General features: G+C 41.6%; 1 protein-coding gene across 1 annotated transcript in view; it reads right to left on the bottom strand.

Moving 5' to 3' along the window:
- The window catches only part of LOC117429768 (paramyosin-like), a gene marked incomplete in the record, with an annotated part of 95,155 nt that extends 76,668 nt beyond the window's left edge, over positions 1–18,487 (bottom strand). The window contains 2 exon segments of the mRNA XM_058999168.1: positions 16,459–16,586; positions 17,952–18,487.
- Between the last annotated feature and the right edge of the window lie 1,002 nt (positions 18,488–19,489).

The following is a 19,489-nucleotide window of genomic DNA, read 5'->3' as shown; positions in this document are numbered from 1 at the left end:
TTTAGGCTTACCTGGAGATCCTAAGGCCCCGTTCACACTGGAAAGTCCACAATGGACAGCAGTAGAGTTCAGTTAAGACTGGCTTATGGAAAGTAGTTCAGTTAGTCTAGCTCAAATAATCCACAATGGACAGTAGCAGAGTTTAGTGAAGCTTGGCTTAAAGAATCCACACATTTGTCTAGTTCAGTTACAGTTTCTGACAGCTATGGGATTTTATATTGTAGGATCCCATAAAAAACCAACTGTGATAAAAAGAAACTAGTTTCCAGCAAGTGTACTCAAACCTTTGACTGGTAGTGTGTATATATATATATATATATATATATATATACACACATACATACAGTACTGTGCAAAAGTTGTAGGCAGGTGTGAAAAAATGCTGTAAAGTAAGAATGCTTTCAAAAATAGACATGTTAATAGTTTATATTTATCAATTAACTAAATGCAAAGTGAGTGAACAGAAGAAAAATCTACATCAAATCAATATTTGGTGTGACCACCCTTTGCCTTCAAAACAGCATCAATTCTTCTAGGTACACTTGCACACAGTTTTTGAAGGAACTCGGCAGGTACGTTGGCCCAAACATCTTGGAGAACTAACCACAGTTCTTCCTTGGATTTAGGCAGCCTCAGTTGCTTCTCTCTCTTCATGTAATCCCAGACAGACTCGATGATGTTGAGATCAGGGCTCTGTGGGGGCCATACCATCACTTCCAGGACTCCTTGTTCTTCTTTACGCTGAAGATAGTTCTTAATGACTTTCGCTGTATGTTTGGGGTCGTTGTCATGCTGCAGAATAAATTTGGGGCCAAGCAGATGCCTCCCTGATGGTATTGCATGATGGATAAGTATCTGCCTGTACTTCTCAGCATTGAGGAGACCATTAATTCTGACCAAATCCCCAACTCCATTTGCAGAAATGTAGCCCCAAACTTGCAAGGAACCGCCACCATACTTCACTGTTGCCTGCAGACACTCATTCGTGTACCGCTCTCCAGCCCTTCGGCCAACAAACTGCCTTCTGCTACAGCCAAATATTTCAAATTTTGACTCATCAGTCCAGAGCACCTGCTGCCATTTTTCTGCACCCCAGTTCCTGTGTTTTCGTGCATAGTTGAGTCGTTTGGCCTTGTTTCCACGTCAGAGGTATGGCTTTTTGGCCGCAAGTCTTCCATGAAGGCCACTTCTGACCAGACTTCTCCGGACAGTAGGTGAATGTACCAGGGTCCCACTGTTTTCTGCCAATTCTGAGCTGATGGCACTGCTGGACATCTTCCGATTGCGAAGGGAAGTAAGCATGATGTGTCTTTCATCTGCTGCAGTAAGTTTCCTTGGCCGACCACTGCGCCTACGGTCCTCAACGTTGCCCGTTTCTTTGTGCTTCTTCAAAAGAGCTTGGACAGCACATCTGGAAACCCCTGTCTGCCTTGAAATTTCTGCCTGGGAGAGACCTTGCTGATGCAGTATAACTACCTTGTGTCTTGTTGCTGTGCTCAGTCTTGCCATGGTGTATGACTTTTGACAGTAAACTGTCTTCAGCAACCTCACCTTGTTAGCTGAGTTTGGCTGTTCCTCACCCAGTTTTATTCCTCTACACAGCTGTTTCTGTTTCAGTTAATGATTGTGTTTCAACCTACATATTGAATTGATGATCATCAGCACCTGTTTGGTATAATTGTTTAATCATACACCTGACTATATGCCTACAAAATCCCTGACTTTGTGCAAGTGTACCTAGAAGAATTGATGCTGTTTTGAAGGTAAAGGGTGGTCACACCAAATATGGATTTGATTTAGATTTTTCTTCTGTTCACTCACATTGCATTTAGTTAATTGATAAATATAATCTATTAACATGTCTATTTTTGAAAGCATTCTTACTTTACTGCATTTTTTCACACCTGCCTAAAACTTTTGCACAGTACTGTATATATATACACACACACATTATATATATATATATATATATATATATATATATATATATATATATATATATACACACACACACACACACAGTTGTAGTCAAAAGTGTACATAAACCAATGGAAATTTAGGATTTCTAGAAAACAAAGAATTTTAGGAAAAATCTTTTGTAGTAAGTTTTGTGTTTGTGGATGAGGAAAAAGAAGTTACAAGAAACAGATGTCTGCAATTATTTGTTTCAGCAATTCTTTTTGCAAAACTCCAAAAATGCCAATTCAAAAGTATTCACAAAAATTGAGCTATTTGGTCACGCTGATAGTCGTTACTCAGCTACAAAACTTGGTTTGAAGTGCAACTGGACGTTCCAACACGACAACGATCCAAAGACACACATCACAATCTACTTCAGAATGGATAAAGAAGAATAAAACCAAGGTTCTGGAATGGCCTAGTCAAAGCCCCGATCTAAATCTGATTGAGAATCTTTGGTATGAGTTGAAGAAGGCTGTGCACAAGAGAAGTCCTCGGAATTTGAATGAACTGGAACAATTTTGCATTGAAGATGACCAAAATTCACTAAAGAATCATGACAAAAGCTAATTTACAAATATCCTAATCGTTTAAAAGAGGCTATTATTGTATGAAAACTTTTGAATTGGCATTGTTTGGAATTTTGCAAAAAAATGGCTACAAATCCATACAATTTAATAAAATTTGAAATATAACAAAATCTAATTCAACCTTTAGTAAAATACATTTGTATAAACCATTTGCATAGAATTGCCTTGGACTTGATAGAAATGCAGTGGATGTCTCAGAATTGTTGTTGATCATAAACACTGGGGATAACAAAAATAATTCAAAAATGATCCTTCCAGGAATTCTGCTCTCAGTTTATTCTGCACATTGTCCAGCCTTTTCCACAGCTTCAGTTTTCAGTTGGGGTTCCCTATTGACAATAATTTTATTAAAAAGGTCTCCCAACAAAACAGTTTGAAAACCTGTCTAGAACAATATAAAAGGTTACTGTATTCATGATAACTCTGAAAAAAAAAAACATTATTTAAAAAACTCTTTAAGTTGTTACATTCAGCCAAGCATTTCTCAAGATGCATGCTGTGTAGAACACGTCTAATAACTGCTTAGTATTTAACACTACACAGTGAATGGATGTGTTGGTATTGTGGTTATTACACACTACACAGTGAATGGATGTGATGGCATTGTGGTTATTACACACTACAAAGTGAATGGATGTGATGGTACTGTGGTTATTACACACTACACAGTGAATGGATGTGATGGTATTGTGGTTATTACACACTACACAGTGAATGGATGTGATGGTACTGTGGTTATTACACACTACACAGTGAATGGATGTGATGGTATTGTGGTTATTACACACTACACAATGAATGGATGCTGATGCAGTACTGTGGTTATTACACACTACACAGTGAATGGATGTGATGGTATTGTGGTTATTACACACTACACAGTGAATGGATGTTGATGGTATTGTGGTTATTACACATTACACAATGAATGGATGTGATTTTATTGTGGTTATTACACACTACACAGTGAATGGATGCGATGGTATTGTGGTTATTTACACACTACACAGTGAATGGATGTTGATGGTATTGTGGTTATTACACACTACACAATGAATGGATGCTGATGCAGTACTGTGGTTATTACACACTACACAGTGAATGAATGTTGATATGGTACTGTGGTTATTACACACTACACAGTAAATGGATGTTGATGCAGTACTGTGGTTATTACACACTACACAGTAAATGGATGTTGATGCAGTACTGTGGTTATTACACACTACACAGTAAATGGATGTTGATGCAGTACTGTGGTTATTACACACTACACAGTGAATGGATGTTGATGCTCACTGTGGTTATTACACACATAAGGATGTCCCTAACTTGTCCTCTACGGGGTCTCATTGATTACCTGAGCTTCCTCGTTCATGCACTAGCTACCATACTGAACGTTTGTGATGAATCCACTACATCAGGCGAGTGGCACAGGTTGGGTCATAGTAGTGGATGAGGTACAGGCTGGGTTGTTGCACTGGATGAGGTACAGGTTGGGTCATAGCAGTGGATGAGGTACAGGCTGGGTCATTGCACTGGATGAGGTATGATTATTAAGTGGCCTCTCTTCATTTCCATTGGCAATAGTCATTTCAATGCGGTTTGAACTGGAACTCCGACAGGACAGTTTGGATTGCAGAATGAGAGAATTTGCTTTGATTGAGGAAGTGACATACTGTACCATCGGCCATATTCAAATGACGCACAGCGACATACAATCTAAACACAACATTGTATTATGCCTTTGTTTGTCATAACGATTGTGGTTAGAGCCGAGGGACTGGGATGCATAGTGGTTAGTGGTTAGAGCTGAGAGACTAGGAGGGAGGCGGTGTGGTCTAGTGGTTAGAGCTGAGGGACTGGGAGGCAGTGTGGTCTAGTGGTTAGAGCTGACGGACTGGGAGGCAGTGTGGTTTAGTGGTTAGAGCGGAGGGACTGGGAGGCAGAGTGGTCTAGCAGTTAGAACTGAGAGACTAGGAGGGAGGCAGTGTGGTCTAGTGGTTAGAGCTGAAGGACTGGGAGGCATAGTGGTTAGTGGTTAGAGCTGACAGACTAGGAGGGAAGCAGTGTGGTCTAGTGCAGTGGTTCTCAAACTTTTTGGGCTGTGTCCCCCTTGCTCTTGTCTGTGGTATTTGACGCCCCCCCCAAACACACACACACACATATACTGTATGTACATATACTGTTAAAAAAAAATGATGCCTGTGGCTTCTCTGTATGTCACTGCTGGTTTTTTTTATTATTGTTTTTTTGCACAAACTAGCCACCGATCTATCGTAATAAGAGCAAAATTAACACAGCAAATTACAGGTTTACTGATTGTGACCAATGCTTACTAACATGGACACCACGTAGTCAGCTGAGAAACAACATACACTACCAGATGGCAGCGGACTTCATCCAACAATATGTAAGCAGCACCAGTCAGACGCACAGCACCATCTACACACTTTGACATGCCTGGAGGGGTCAGCAGAAAGATTTGTTTTAAGTTAATATATTCTGTATAACGGGACATTTTGGCGGTATTAAATTTGGAGGATTTGCTACCTTTGGGGATTTTTTCACTTAGCACGTTCACAAAAAGTAATGTCACAGTTTGGCATACATACTTTTAATTGCAAAAACATTTAAATGAATGTTTACTTACTTCTCTCATTTACAGTAACTCGTTATAGCATCTACAATGTAACTGCAGCAACTTGGAGAACAACAAAGAAGGCTTTCTAATCAGTTAATGTAGGACAGAATTGCCACAGGTGAAATCTTTAACAATAAAGCCTAAACAAAAATGCTTTCATTTGCTTTGAAATCATACCAAACTGGTTAATAGACTAGCCAGCAATAGCAAAATCAGCTCAGTTTTATACAGTGCAAAACGTTTTAACGTTTTGTTTTGTTTATGGACTTTGTGCCTGCACGAATAGTCGTATCAACAATAACAATCCACCATTTTGTTACATCTTTCAACAAGTCTGACACAAACATTTTTTTTTCTGTTACTTAATTAATCCCTTGTAAAACAAACAAAAAAAATTCTTAACATAAAAAAGCACAGTCCTACTACAGCAGCAGGCAGTTTACAGAGCCTCTGGGTTTCTGATCGCATCATCTATTCCAGATGTTTTAAATCCATTAATGGTAATGTCTGATCTACTTTTAATGTTTTCGAGCAAATAGGCTTCATCACTGCCATTCTCATTTCCACTTTGATATCTGACACATTATTTCTCTTGTCCAGCGCTTCTTTAACCTGTTCTGCATACCAGTCTGACAGAGGGCGGCATCGCTACGACTACTGTATGCAACCCTCTGATTGGTGGAAGTATTATTGGCAACACAATCAAAATAGCCAATAACCCACCCGTTATATGACATAGCCTAGGTTAAGATGTGCGCTGTAATAAAATAAATAAATAAATAAATAAATAAATAAATAAATAAAGAAAGAAAGATCCTGAAACTTCTAACGTCCCCCAAGATACAGTCCACGCCCCCCAGTTTGAGAAACTCTGGTCTAGTGGTTAGAGTTCAGAGACTAGGAGGGAGGCAGTGTGGTATAATGGTCAGAGCTAAGGGTCTGGAAGGCAGTGTGGTCTAGTGGGTAGTTGAGAGAGTAGGAAGGAGGCAGTGTGGTCCAGTGGTTAGAGCTGAGGGACTAGGAGGCAGTGTGGTCTAGTGGTTAGAGCTGAGGGACTGGGAGGCAGTGTGGTCTAGTGGTTAGAGCAGAGGGACAGGGACACAGTGTGGTCTAATGGTTAGAGCTGAGGGTCTGGAAGGCAGTGTGGTCTAGTGGTTAGAGCTGAGGGACTATGAGGGAGGCAGCGTGGTCTACTGGTTAGAGCTGAGAGACTGGGAGGCAGTGTGGTCTAGTGGTTAGAGCAGAGGGACTGGGAGGCAGTGTGGTCTAGTGGTCAGAGCTGAGGGACTGGGAGGCAGTGCGCTCTAGTGTTTAGAGCTGAGGGACTGGGAGGCAGTGTGGTCTAATGGTCAGAGCTGAGGGACTGGAAGGCAGTGTGGTCTAGTGGGTAGAGTGGAGGGACTAGGAAGGAGGCAGTGTGGTCTAATGGTTAGAGCGGAGGGACTAGAAGGGAGGCAGTGTGGTCCAGTGGTTAGAGCTGAGGGACTAGGAGGCAGTGTGGTCTGGTGGTTAGAGCTGAGGGACTGGGAGGCAGTGTGGTCTAGTGGTTAGAGCAGAGGGACAGGGAGGCAGTGTGGTCTAATGGTTAGAGCTGAGGGTCTGGAAGGCATCTATGAAAAAGACCTAGGAGTTTATGTTGACTCAGAAATGTCTTCATCTAGACAATGTGGGGAAGCTATAAAAAAGTTTAACAAGATGCTCAGCTATATATAGTGAAAAGTGTTGAATTTAAATCAAGGGAAGTAATATTAAAACTTTACAATGTATTAGTAAGACCTCATCTAGAGGATATTGCTGCTTTAGAAAGAGTGCAAAGAAGAGCGACCAGAATTATTTCGGGTTTAAAAGGCATGTCGTATGCAGACAGGCTAAAATAATTGAATCTATTCAGTCTTGAACAAAGAAGACTACGCAGTGATCTGATTCAACATTCAAAATTCTAAAAGGTATTGACAATGTCGACCCAGGGGACTTTTTTGACCTGAAAAAAGAAACAAGGACCAGGGGTCACAAATGGAGATTAGATAAAGGGGCATAGGAGGCACTTTTTTACACAGAGAATTGTGAGGGTCTGGAACCAACTCCCCAGTAATGTTGTTGAAGCTGGCACCCTGGGATCCTTCAAGAATCTGCTTGATGAGATTCTGGGATCAATAAGCTGCTAACAACCAAACGAGCAAGACGGGTCAAATGGCCTCCTCTTGTTTGTAAACCTTCTTATGTTCTTATGTTCTTAAATATCATTATTACACATGTTGTTGGTTTAGAGTTCCTCACTTGGTTTATAGGAGTTTGCTTTTTGGTAATCCAAACAAATCTTATTTACTCGTCTGTCTTTTTTGCTGACTTGTTTCTACATGAGTTATTTCCACTTCCAAAACTATAGAATCATATAGCTGTTGTATGTGTCTGTGTTAGCAGAGCCAAACTATATTATTATTATTATTATTATTATTTATTTCTTAGCAGACGCCCTTATCCAGGGCGACTTACAATCGTAAGCAAAAACATTTCAAGCGTTACAATACAAGTAATACAATAACTATAGAATTATATAACTGCTGTATGTGTCTGTGTTAGCAGAGCCAAACATTGTGTTCCACCATTGCAAAAACAAAGTATATTGTAGCAAACAAAAGTGAACCACAAGAAAAAAAATGACTGCTTTCTCTTTCAAGTGAATTCAAATAAAAATAAAAAAAGCCAAGAAACAGCGCTCCAGATAAGGTTTTGGGTCTGGGAGTAAATTACCCTGAGAGAGTAAAATGTATTTTCAGGGGTTAAAATGCACCATTACCTTGAAGTCATGAGTAATCTCAATAAATACTGTACAATCTTTAATGGTAATGGGGTAAGCATTAAAAAAAGAGCCTTCCATTTGAACTGCAGTGTTACTTTGAACTCCTGTACAACCACGCGTGTGTTCTACAAGGTTCTTTATCGGCGCAGTGCACTTTTCTCGAGGTATCACACTGACTCTGCAAATTAATTATGTTACTTAGATTATAAGATTCAATTCTTAAACATGTTAAAACTTCAATATAAAGCCATACAGATAAATAAAATAAGCAAATGCATTAATAAGCTATAAAACAGTTTGTTTAATATTATAGGCACCTTTTTTTAGAGGCTGCCTCTGACAGTGGTTCCAGTTGGATTTGTAGCTGGACTGGGGTGTTTACTCTTCAACCTGTGCAGCTTCAAATTTTTCTTATTCTTACTGTGATTGGCTGCAGACAGCTGGGTAGCCAGAGATTGGATAGTGTTGGTTTGGTTGTTTTTTCTTGTGTACAGTTTCCTAGTAACTGAAGACATTGTATTCTGGGAGATGTAGTTGCTAATGGAAGGTTTAGGGGAGGCAGACAAGCTGTGCAGCAAAATTGCTATTTTGCATATTTTTACGCATTAAATTAAAATTTAGTGTGTATTTCAGATTTTTTAATGCATAAAAATGACAGGGATGAAGCTTATCTGGACCGTTGCTTACAAATAATAAAAAATATAGTAATTTTATATTCAGTACATTTCTAATTGGCTAATACTCACAGTAACATAAGAGGCAGGTCCTCAAGGGGTTTGAGTTACATGTGAGCTCAGTAAGAGCAATGCAGAGGTGCAAAGACATGCATCCGTCATAACAGAACACTAATACTGACAACATGAATAATGTTCATCTTGGAGAACGAATACCAGCACACATATCACTTAAATACTGTGTGCCTTCCAGAGTCCGGAGAATGAATACCAGCACACATATCACTTAAATACTGTGTGCTTTCCAGAGTCCAGAGAATGAATACCAGCACACATATCACTTAAATACTGTGTGCCTTCCAGAGTCCGGAGAATGAATACCAGCACACATATCACTTAAATACTGTGTGCCTTCCAGAGTCCAGAGAATGAATACCAGCACACATATCACTTAAATACTGTGTGCCTTCCAGAGTCCAGAGAATGAATACCAGCACACATATCACTTAAATACTGTGTGCCTTCCAGAGTCCGGAGAACGAATACCAGCACACATATCGCTTAAAGGGCACATAAGGCCTTTTTATTTTATTGTGTTACATGTTCCCATGTGTTGTTACTATTTACATAAGGTGTTTTAAAAAAACATTATGTTACGTTTCATTGTCTTGGAAAACCTACAGACGTGCTCAAATTTGTTGGTACCCTTACAGCTCATTGAAATAATGCTTCATTCCTCCTGAAAAGTGATGAAATTAAAAGCTATTTTATCATGTATACTTGCATGCCTTTGGTATGTCATAGAATAAAGCAAAGAAGCTGTGAAAAGAGATGAATTATTGCTTATTCTACAAAGATATTCTAAAATGGCCTGGACACATTTGTTGGTACCCCTTAGAAAAGATAATAAATAACTGGATTATAGTGATATTTCTAACTAATTAGTTTCTTTAATTAGTATCACACATGTCTCCAATCTTGTAATCAGTCATTCAGCCTATTTAAATGGAGAAAAGTAGTCACTGTGCTGTTTGGTATCATTGTGTGCACCACACTGAACATGGACCAGAGAAAGCAAAGGAGAGAGTTGTCTGAGGAGATCAGAAAGAAAATAATAGACAAGCATGGTAAAGGTAAAGGCTACAAGACCATCTCCAAGCAGCTTGATGTTCCTGTGACAACAGTTGCAAATATTATTAAGAAGTTTAAGGTCCATGGAACTGTAGCCAACCTCCCTGGGTGCGGCCGCAAGAGGAAAATCGATCCCAGAGTGAACAGAAGGATAGTGCGAATGGTAGAAAAAGAACCAAGGATAACTGCCAAAGAGATACAAGCTGAACTCCAAGGTGAAGGTACGTCAGTTTCTGATCGCACCATCCGTCGTTTTTTGAGCGAAAGTGGGCTCCATGGAAGGAGAACCAGGAGGACTCCACTTTTGAAAGAAAAACATAAAAAAGCCAGACTGGAGTTTGCTAAAATGCATATTGACAAGCCACAATCCTTCTGGGAGAATGTCCTTTGGACAGATGAGTCAAAACTGGAGCTTTCTGGCAAGTCACAACAGCTCTATGTTCACAGACGAAAAAATGAAGCTTTCAAAGAAAAGGACACTATACCTACAGTGAAACATGGAGGAGGCTCGGTTATGTTTTGGGGCTGCTTTGCTGCGCCTGGCACAGGGTGCCTTGAATCTGTGCAGGGCACAATGAAATCTCAAGACTATCAAGGCATTCTGGAGCGAAACTACTGCCCAGTGTCAGAAAGCTCTGTCTCAGTCGCAGGTCATGGGTCCTCCAACAGGATAATGACCCAAAACACACAGCTAAAAGCACCCAAGAATGGATAAGAACAAAACATTGGACTATTCTGAAGTGGCCTTCTATGAGTCCTGATCTGAATCCTATCGAACATCTATGGAAAGAGCTGAAACTTGCAGTCTGGAGAAGGCACCCATCAAACCCGAGACAGCTGGAGCAGTTTGCTCAGGAAGAGTGGGCCAAACTACCTGTTAACAGGTGCAGAAGTCTCATTGAGAGCTACAGAAAACGTTTGATTGCAGTGATTGCCTCTAAAGGTTGTGCAACAAAATATTAGGTTAGCGGTCCCATCATTTTTGTCCATGCCATTTTCATTTGTTTTATTATTTACAATATTATGTTGAATAAAAAATCAAAAGCAAAGTCTGATTTCTATTAAATATGGAATAAACAATGGTGGATGCCAATTACTTTCGTCAGTTTCAAGTTATTTCAGAGAAAACTGTGCATTCTTCGTTTTTTGTGGAGGGGTACCAACAAATTTGAGCACGTCTGTACTTAAAAATTGGCTTTTTCTAAACTCGAACCATAATATATGAAAATTGCAACTAAATTAAGTTTTTTTTTTTTTTTTTAAATCCACATGACGATTATTGGCATTAGAGCTGGAAAGCTTGACGCTTGAAAAACAGGCGACAGCAGCAACACACACACCTTCACTTTACTTTAGCTTCTAATACCGTTGTACATTTGGTTTCAATCATGCCGTTCACTGTATCTGCTACTTACTATCACAGCGACACACCTACTGTACCCTCGCACACCACACTCTCATAAGAACTAACCCTAACCCTACTGTACCCTCACGCTCCACTCCCATAAGAACTAACCCTAACCCTACTGTACCCTCACGCACCACACTCTCATAAGAACTAACCCTAACCCTACTGTACCCTCGCGCTCCACTCTCTCATAAGAACTAACCCTAACCCTACTGTACCCTCACGCTCCACTCTCATAAGAACCAACCCTAACCCTACTGTACCCTCGCGCACCACACTCTCATAAGAACTAACCCTAACCCTACTGTACCCTCGCGCTCCACTCTCATAAGAACTAACCCTAACCCTACTGTACCCTTCCGTACCACACTCTCATAAGAACTAACCCTAACCCTACTGTACCCTTCCGTACCACTCTCATAAGAACTAACCCTAACCCTACTGTACCCTTCCGTACCACACTCTCATAAGAACTAACCCTAACCCTACTGTACCCTTCCGTACCACACTCTCATAAGAACTAACCCTAACCCTCCTGTACCCTCGCGCTCCACTCTCATAAGAACTAACCCTAACCCTACTGTACCCTCGCTCTCCACTCTCATAAGAACTAACCCTAACCCTACTGTACCCTCGCGCTCCACTCTCATAAGAACTAACCCTAACCCTACTGTACCCTCGCGCTCCACTCTCATAAGAACTAACCCTAACCCCACTGTACCCTGGCGCTCCACTCTCATAAGAACTAACCCCAACCCTACTGTACCCTTCTGTACCACACTCTCATAAGAACTAACCCTAACCCTATTGTACCCTCGCGCTCCACTCTCATAAGAACTAACCCTAACCCTACTGTACCCTCGCGCTCCACTCTCATAAGAACTAACCCTAACCCTACTGTACCCTTCCGTACCACACTCTCATAAGAACTAACCCTAACCCTCCTGTACCCTTCCGTACCACACTCTCATAAGAACTAACCCTAACCCTCCTGTACCCTCGCCCACCACTCTCATAAGAACTAACCCTAACCCTACTGTACCCTTCCGTACCACACTCTCATAAGAACTAACCCTAACCCTACTGTACCCTTCCGTACCACACTCTTATAAGAACTAACCCTAACTCTACTGTACCCTCGCGCTCCACTCTCATAAGAACTAACCCTAACCCTACTGTACCCTCGCGCTCCACTCTCATAAGAACTAACCCTAACCCTACTGTACCCTCGCGCACCACACTCTCATAAGAACTAACCCTAACCCTACTGTACCCTCGCCCACCACTCTCATAAGAACTAACCCTAACCTTACTGTACCCTTCCGTACCACACTCTTATAAGAACTAACCCTAACCCTACTGTACCCTCGCGCTCCACTCTCATAAGAACTAACCCTAACCCTACTGTACCCTCGAGCTCCACTCTCATAAGAACTAACCCTAACCCTACTGTACCCTCGCGCACCACACTCTCATAAGAACTAACCCTAACCCTACTGTACCCTCGCGCACCACACTCTCATAAGAACTAACCCTAACCCTACTGTACCCTTCCGTACCACACTCACAAGAACTAACCCTAACCCTCCTGTACCCTTCCGTACCACACTCTCATAAGAACTAACCCTAACCCTCCTGTACCCTCGCCCACCACTCTCATAAGAACTAACCCTAACCCTACTGTACCCTTCCGTACCACACTCTCATAAGAACTAACCCTAACCCTACTGTACCCTTCCGTACCACACTCTTATAAGAACTAACCCTAACTCTACTGTACCCTCGCGCTCCACTCTCATAAGAACTAACCCTAACCCTACTGTACCCTCGCGCTCCACTCTCATAAGAACTAACCCTAACCCTACTGTACCCTCGCGCACCACACTCTCATAAGAACTAACCCTAACCCTACTGTACCCTCGCCCACCACTCTCATAAGAACTAACCCTAACCCTACTGTACCCTTCCGTACCACACTCACAAGAACTAACCCTAACCCTCCTGTACCCTTCCGTACCACACTCTCATAAGAACTAACCCTAACCCTCCTGTACCCTCTCCCACCACTCTCATAAGAACTAACCCTAACCTTACTGTACCCTTCCGTACCACACTCTTATAAGAACTAACCCTAACCCTACTGTACCCTTCCGTACCACACTCTCATAAGAACTAACCCTAACCCTCCTGTACCCTCGCCCACCACTCTCATAAGAACTAACCCTTACCTTACTGTACCCTTCCGTACCACACTTTTATAAGAACTAACCCTAACCCTACTGTACCCTCCCGCTCCACACCCTCATAAGAACTAACCCTAACCCTCCTGTACCCTCATGCTCCACACTCTCCTAAGAACTAACCCTAACCCTAACCTTCCTGTACCCTCGCGCTCCACACTCTCATGAGAACTATGTGGTGTCAAAATTTCACAGCATTTCCAAAGTGAATGCAAGTAAAAACACAGATTGACATATAAATTGGCGGGCCAGTAAAAAAGTTCTGGCAGTCCGAATTTGGACCACAGTGCGCCTATTGACGACTCCTGGTCTAGTGGTTTGAGCAGGTGGACTGGGAGGCAGTGTGGTCAAGTGGTTAGAGCTGAGGGGCTAGGACAGGCAGTGTGATCTAGTGGTTAGAGCAGGTGGACTGGGAGGCAGTGTGGTCTAGTGGTTTGAGCAGGTGGACTGGGAGGCAGTGTGGTCTAGTGGTTTGAGCAGGTGGACTGGGAGGCAGTGTGGTCTAGTGGTTTGAGCAGGTGGACTGGGAGGCAGTGTGGTCTAGTGGTTTGAGCAGGTGGACTGGGAGGCAGTGTGGTCTAGTGGTTTGAGCAGGTGGACTGGGAGGCAGTGTGGTCTAGTGGTTTGAGCAGGTGGACTGGGAGGCAGTGTGGTCTAGTGGTTTGAGCAGGTGGACTGGGAGGCAGTGTGGTCTAGTGGTTTGAGCAGGTGGACTGGGAGGCAGTGTGGTCTAGTGGTTTGAGCAGGTGGACTGGGAGGCAGTGTGGTCTAGTGGTTTGAGCAGGTGGACTGGGAGGCAGTGTGGTCTAGTGGTTTGAGCAGGTGGACTGGGAGGCAGTGTGGTCTAGTGGTTTGAGCTGAGGGACTGGGAGGCAGTGTGGTCTAGTGGTTTGAGCTGAGGGACTGGGAGGCAGTGTGGTCTAGTGGTTTGAGCTGAGAGACTAGGACAGACAGTGTGATCTAGTGGTTAGAGCTGAGGGGCTAGGACAGGCAGTGTGATCTAGTGGTTAGAGCAGGTGGACTGGGAAGCAGTGTGGTCTAGTGGTTTGAGCAGGTGGACTGGGAGGCAGTGTGGTCTAGTGGTTTGAGCTGAGGGACTGGGAGGCAGTGTGGTCTAGTGCTCAAGTTGTCTTGTGCACAGTAAACAAACACTGAAAGATTATAAGGACCTGAATAATGGTATTAACTATGTACTGGGTTCTTTTAATTTAATTAGAAGCTGATTTATACTAAATGAATCTGTACTGTTGACCCTGTCTCTTAGGAGTGTCTTCTCATTTCACAATTCATAATAAATGATTCTAACTCTATGCTGGATAACACCGCTGACAACATACTTAAAGAAATGCTAACCAAGGTTTTAAATACACTTCCTACTGCACCACTTATTACCTTTAGCAGCATTATCTCCCACTTTCCTTGTGTAAAAGATATTTAGTTTCTTTAGTTGTTTTGCTTATTTTATTCAGAATGCATAGATCTTCCAGGTACAATGAGGTAGACAAACAAATCTAACTGGGTCCTTCACTGGCCAGGGGTTTGAAGGTCAATCTAAATCCTCAAGACTGTCCAATGTGTGAATGCTACATACCATTAAATATCACATTTCAATTCTATACTGTATATGTCTTCATTTAAAGCACAAGTTATTGCATTAAAATAGATATAGATATAGATACAGATACAGATATAGATATAGATATAGATATACACACACTAACAATTTCAAAACTTTAGCAAATGGACCTCCACACAGAGCTCCCCCACGCCCAGCTTGAGCTGCTGCACTTCAATTCTACATGAGCCATGTCAGGGGAAGAACAGGAGCAATGTGTTGAATTACGAGTTAACAGAAGTTAAATTAGTTCGATCCAGAATGTATCAGTAACTTTGTGCAGCACTGCCTATAGCGTTGCCTTTGAAATCTAAGATACAGGTGGGCTAGTGACAATATTGCTAGTGCTCTCATAAGACGCAAGAGAAATGCTTCTAAATCCTTGGTGAGTACTGCTTTAATCCAAGTTTCTTTTTGAAACAAAGAAAAACATGTTTGTGACAAACTGTGACTGTAATAGAAGCTCCCATGTTCGTCCTCCAACAATGAGCAGCACACACAAGTTCAGCTTGGAGGGGTTTACTGCGTTGATACTTCAGTGCTAGTAAGACTTTGAGGATACACTAATGGCTTTACATACCACAGCGTGACACTGCAATGAATGCACTCCACAAAGATGGGTCCCCAAGCCATTAGACAGGCTGTTTAAATGACCCCTTCAGCCTTAACATTAAGCAGGATTAAAAACAAATGGGAAATTGCATGTCACGTGTAACCTCCAGTAAAACAAGAGCACAAGCCTACCTTTGCATTAGCTCCATATGCACAGGAATCCCATTGGAATAGTGTGTGGCTCTCCCAGTGCTGCAGTAAATCTTGCTACACTCCACAGTTAGAAAACTGTGACCATGGTAACCAATGAACACAGTTTGGAGAGTCAGACTCGGAGTCACTCTCAGTGCTAATCGACAGAAACCACAGGCATGCCAGCTGAGTGCAGTGAATGGGAGGGGCTGGAGCAGTGTGGAGTAGTGGTTAGGGCTCTGGACTCTTGACTGGAGGGTTGTGGGTTCAATCCCCAGTGGGGGACACTGCTGCTGTACCCTTGAGCAAGGTACTTTACCTAGATTGCTCCAGTAAAAACCCAACTGTATAAATGGGTAACTGTATGTAAAAATAATGTGTAAAAAAAATAATGTTGTATGTAAAAATAATGTGATATCTTGTAACAATTGTAAGTGCCCTGGATAAGGGAGTCTGCTAAGAAATAAATAATAAAATAATAATAGCTGAGCCACAATGCTTCAGACAGGGTCAGCAAACAACACTTTCTAATGTCTTCCACAATCTTGTTACTTTACTTGAGTCAGTAGGACAACATGTAATTTCAATTGTTTTAAGTTGTCTTTATTACTTTATGGTAGATAGTAAATTATATTGGTTCTGCATTCTCTTACCACAATATTGAGTTTTCTCTATGAGCTTGTCTAGAAAGCGTTGGCAGTGCCTCATTCCATTCAGATCATGTGACAATACACCAGACCCCTCTGCTCTACATTTCCACAGACACAGACAGCAAGTAGGACTGGAAGAGTTTAAAGGTCACAAAAACAATATGTGGGTATTAGCAACAAGATCAGCTCAGAATGATTGCAAACACAATTGAAATATATAAGGGGCAGGAACATTATATTTGAACCAAGTTACTGTAGAAGTGTTTATAATGAATGTGTCTGGGGTAGACTATCACTACAATTCCATATGATATGGGACTTCGAATACTAATTTGTACTGATTCAAATAAAACCTCAAGACAAAGAATAAGCCCACAAATTCTCTTCCATGAACTTGCTTGTGTTTTTTTCAACTGACCCATTGTAATCTGTCTGGAATGTGGACATGCCCTGAAAGTCCTGCCTTTTCTTATCAGTGCTGCTATTTTTACAAAAGGGTCATTACAAATGGCCATTTAGATGGCCTTTCCAACCAATAATAACATAATTGACGTAAGTCTACTTGGGCAGGAATGACCCAACAGAGATAACTCAAACATGCAATGAGTGTCTGATTTGCCAGCATTGCGTGACGCTTTGAAAGGGATGCATGTAAACTCTGGTTTACAGCTATCAGTATAACTAACACCATGTTTTTCAAATGCAGTTTTGCTCACCGATCTATGACATTTCATTTATGATAAATATTATTTCATTTATTATGTACCCTAATTCAGGGGGTTCCAAATGCTGGGATACGGGAGCAACAACATTCTAGATAGTATAACAACAAAGCAACAATAAAATACTAACGAAGAAAAAATTAACATTCAAATGAAAAAAGAAACATTTACATTAGGGCTATTTAGTGTTACAGGTTCATTTTATTTTATTTGTCATATTTCCTGAACGGCTGTAAGTAACACAATGCCACAATGGTAAGCGGATTTACCTGGGGAGGTGGGAGGGACTTGTGTCTATACAACTAAACTACCTTGGAGAATGGAAACAAACTAACTACATCATACTGCCAACTTCTGGGAAGTTCGCGCACAGAAACAGCCAGAATGTCACAGAAAACAATGTCATAAAAAATGTAATATTCATTTAGAACTACTTTAAATGGATCTATTTAATACAGTTAGCGTTCTAATAATAACGTTACTTCCTTCGCCTACTCTTTCAATCCCGTCTGTGATGAAGATGGACCAATTACAAAACCATTCACCAGCAAAACACCAAAGCCGATTTAAATGCCCCCCCCCCCCCCCCCCCCGATTTAAAGGCGTCACTCCCCCAGTGAAGAAACTCTAGTACTGAAAACAGTATTTGGACGTTGTGACGGCATATTGCAAAATAACCACAAACACCTCACTGTATTGTAAAACTGCACTGAAGGCCTACACTACAGATGTCAAACGAAAGAAGAGTTAAACGAGGTGGGTTACTAATCTTACCGTTCAAGCGTATTCCTGACCCACCAGTTCAATTGATACAGCAGCGTCCTCTGAATCACGTCTGCAAACTTGTGGTAAACTTCCTTAATCCCAGTAAATGTGTAAAGCACCGAATTTATTATTTAAAGAAAACATGCCCTTTATCTTTGAAAAGGGACACGCATACAATCACCGCGTATAAATTGTGATTGCAAAGCAAACAGTCCTCAGCTTTGATTGCTAAGGAAAGTCCAGATCCGTGGCAACAATCTGTCCAGGTTACTGTGCTGCACGCAGGCTTCCATGAGTCCCTGAATTACCCCCAGCCCTTGTCAGTTTGACGTGGTCAGCTTGAACACGTTCTCCCTGTTTTTGTTCTCTTTCTCCCATGTCATGTGCTGTCAGTTTGTACAGTATTTTGTTAATTATACCCAAACTCACGCGCCTGCTCCAGACTGTCTACATGCTAGTTGCAGGTGCGCCCGTGCGCTGCATTAGAACAGGCGGCCACTGCAGCGGGAAACTCAAACCAGCAATAATTAACCGAATTCTTCGTGTTCAGTGGCTGCTGAACAGAAATGAGGTTTACTGCTGCCACCTGCTGTTTATTATTTGAACTTGACTGAACTAAATACAAGTCTTTTTCAATCATGTATTATTTTTGTGGTTGTTTTTGTACGGTATTTGATAACAGCAGTACGTAAAGAAAATGCCTCAGCTACACATTCTCTCACAGATCCACTTTACAGTAATGTTTTTATTCTCATGGCTGTTTAGCACCTATAAGAGTGTGCCACGGTATTATTCCAGAATATATACCCAATTCCCATGCTTTTCCCATGGATATACACTGTGGATTCACTATAGTTTAACATGTTATGCCATGTTTTGATTGTATTTATTTTACTCTGGGCTTTACCAGGGCAGTCAAACATATTTTTAGATTTCAACAAAGAAACCCCAAAATGGGTTATTATCAATATTTTTTACACACCAAATTCGACTATATTTCCTGCCCGGTTGCCATCTTGAATTTAAGTTTTGCACTCTACTGACTAACTTTCAGAATTAAAAAACAGAAAAGATTTCTCACTAAAATATTACTCCAAGCTTGTTTGTGTTTTAATGATATTTTTTTCTTACGCTACAGCCTGCCCGTAAAATTGACTGTCAGCAGGGCGTGGCAGCGAGACAGCCACTCTGTCAATGGTGCCAGTAGCACTTGCTGTTGCAGATATGAAAAGTGCTCGCGACATCCCATTCTTAAGAAACCTTCTCTTGACCCGTCCTCTGCCCAGAACTGTCGCCCTGTCTCTAACCTCCCGTTCCCCAGTGTTAAACATGGTGGAGGTTGTGTGAAGGTATGGGCTTGTTTTTCTTCCTCAGGCACTGTCGACCTTTGTATTGTAGAAGGATCAATGAATGCTAGAATGCTTATTGAATGGATGTTTGTATTCCAGCAGGTGACCCTAAGCATTCTGCGAAGTCTACAAAGGACTTTATGAAAACAAAGAAGATTATAGCATGGATTGGCCATCTCAGTCTCCAGACTTGAATCC

Source organism: Acipenser ruthenus, chromosome 24 (assembly GCF_902713425.1).
Source record: "Acipenser ruthenus chromosome 24, fAciRut3.2 maternal haplotype, whole genome shotgun sequence".
In the NCBI taxonomy this organism is placed as follows: Eukaryota; Metazoa; Chordata; class Actinopteri; order Acipenseriformes; family Acipenseridae; genus Acipenser; species Acipenser ruthenus.
This window is presented reverse-complemented; position numbering and strand designations above follow the sequence as displayed.